Consider the following 2,725-nt stretch of genomic DNA (forward strand, 5'->3'; position numbering starts at 1 on the left):
AGTGGCTCACACCTGTAATCTCAGCACTTTGGAAGGCCAAGGTGGGTGGATTGCTTGAGCCCAGGAGTTCAAGACTAGCCTGGGCAACATAATGAGACTCTGTCTCTACAAAAAATTAAGAAATTAGCTGGGTGTAGTGGTGCATGTCTGTAGTCCCAGCTACTTAGAGGGCTGAGGTGGAAGGATTGCCTGAGCCTGGGAGGTAAAGGCTGCAGTGAGCCATGATCATGCCACTGCACTACAGCCTAGGCAACAAAGCAAGAACCTGTCTCAGGAAATAAATAAATAAATAAAAGATAAAGAAAACAAAATATCAAGCACAGAAAGATAAATATTGAATGTTTTTACTCATGTGGGACCTAAAAAAGTTGAGCTCATAAAAGTATTAGAAGAGTAGAATTGCGGTTCTTAGAGGTTAGGAAGGGTAGGCAGGAGGAAAGGATAGGGAGAGGTTGATCGATGGATACAAAATTTCAGCTAGATAGGAGGAATACATTCTAGTATTCTATAGCACTATAGAGTGACTGTAGTTAAGAATAATTTTTTAAGTTAAAAAATTAGTACATCTGGGGAATATTTTGCTTCACATAGACTAGATTATTTAATTAAAATTTATTTGTTTATTGATTCTATTACACCTAAAATTATGTATGTATGAAAAGGGATGCTAGAATTTTAGTAAAAACACAAGGACTTATAGTAAAAGCTAATCTTTTATATAACTTTTGGGACCATCTTGAACTCTATTGAAGTGTTATGTCCTTCAATCATTCTAAATTTCATAAAGATTGTCAGTTTTTCTGCCAGGTGTGGTGGCTCAGCCTGTAATCCCAGCACTTTGAGAGGCTGAAGTGGGAGCATTGCTTGAACCCAGGGTTTTAGACCAGCCTGGGCAATATGACAAGACCTCATCTCTACAAAAAATTAAAGAAAAAATTAGCTGGGTATGGTGGCATGTGCCTGTGGTCCAAGCTACTTGGGAGGCTAAGGTGAGAGGGTGGCTTGAACACCAGAGGTTGAGACTGCAGTGGGCAATGTTTGTGCCACTGCACTTCAGCCTGGGTAACAGAGTGAGACCCCATCTCAAAAAAAATAATGTCGGTTTTTCTAGGTCTGTTATATTTATGTAATACGCATTGCATCTTTCTTTTATTTTTTAATTATACAAATAATACAAGCTAATAGATTTTTAAAAGATCTTTCAGTCTATATGACACACAGGTATAATCTTTTGCCATCATACTCTCCTCTTCAAAGGAGCTACTTTGCCATTTTACTATGTAAGTTCTTCCATAAAGTTCATGCATTTTTGAGCAAGAATCTACTATATTATTTATAAGCAATAAAAAATTCATCCATTACATTTTGAAGCCTCAGCATAATTTTCAATTGCTCAGAAACTCAAAAACTCAAAAACATTTTGATGTTACTTAATTTTATTTACATCTCATTTACTTATCTCTTAGATATAACCTTTTAAAAATGTAGTCAATTCCCAAACTTTTATGTCATTCCTCAAAAGCATCAACCCTCTCAAGACAATGAATATTACATACCGTACTGAACAGCCTTTCAATTTCAGCAAGTAGAACACAAAATGGTGGGCCTACATGTTTAGTTGGATCATAAGAAAGAACATACATGAGGTTCTGAAACCCTTTACCCAGGTTGGATGACATTATAACTGCGTAGCATTTGTGATCACCTGGATTAATAGCAACTAATGCTCTTCTATCCTAAATCCTGTCAAATTTGCCAATATTTGCTCTAGGAGGATAAAAAATACAGTAACAGTACAATGAAATGTTGCCCCAAAGAACTCTTAAACACTTTGGCTCCAGGAATTTTGGTGATTGGCTCTTCTGAGTAAGAAAGATTCTGCTCTTTAAAAAAACCTCAAAAAAAAAAAAAATCTCATATCCCAAGTTCAATGATTTCCACACCAAGTACACTGTGTCCCCAGTCTGCAAAATATTTCATCTCAACTGCTTTTCCACACAGAGGAAAAAATACCCTCACTCCACTCTTGCCTTTAAGAAAAGTATCCAAATGCTGCTTTAATAGTTGATGTCCTTGTTTTTGATGAAAACCAAAATTTTAGTTCACCCACTTGTCTTGCCATTCTTATAGAGTTAGTACTTGTTTTTTTTGCACCTCAGTATCTGGGTACTATTCAATATCAAGTGAAGTTCTTGTACCATCCATAGTTTTGTAGACACTTGTCTCACAATCATATATCTTCAGTGCCTTTATGGGTTTATTATAAAGGATGCTGCAAAGGATAAAGATGAAGAGATATGTAGAGTGAGGTAGGCATGCCATGCTCCAGGAACCTCCAAATGTTCAGCTACCAGGAAGCTCTCTGATATGTTTAGGCTATGTCTCCATCCAAATCTCATCTCGAATTGTAGTTCCCATAATCCTCATGTGTGGTGAGAGAGACTCAGTGGGAGGTAATTGAATCATGGGGGCGGTTAACCCCATCCTGTTCTTGTGATAGTGAATGAGTTTTCACAAGATCTGATGGTTTTATAAGGGACTTTTCACCCTTTGCTCAGCACTTCTCTCTCCTGCCACCCTGTGAAGAAGGATGTGTTTCCACCATGATTGTAAGTTTCCTGAGGCCTCCCCAGCCATGCAGAACTGTAAGTCAATTAAACCTCTTTTCTTTATAAATTACCCAGTCTGGGGTATTTCTTCATAGCAGTGTGAGAACAAACTAACA

The 2,725-nt window shown here is 37.4% G+C and overlaps 1 pseudogene; it reads right to left on the reverse strand.

Annotated features, from left to right (window-relative positions):
• Positions 1 to 1,451: 1,451 nt before the first annotated feature.
• LOC106995202 (thiopurine S-methyltransferase pseudogene) lies at positions 1,452 to 2,205 on the reverse strand (annotated as a pseudogene).
• Positions 2,206 to 2,725: the final 520 nt, after the last annotated feature.

The sequence above is a fragment of the Macaca mulatta genome, chromosome X (genome assembly GCF_049350105.2).
Source record: "Macaca mulatta isolate MMU2019108-1 chromosome X, T2T-MMU8v2.0, whole genome shotgun sequence".
Classification (NCBI taxonomy): Eukaryota; Metazoa; Chordata; class Mammalia; order Primates; family Cercopithecidae; genus Macaca; species Macaca mulatta.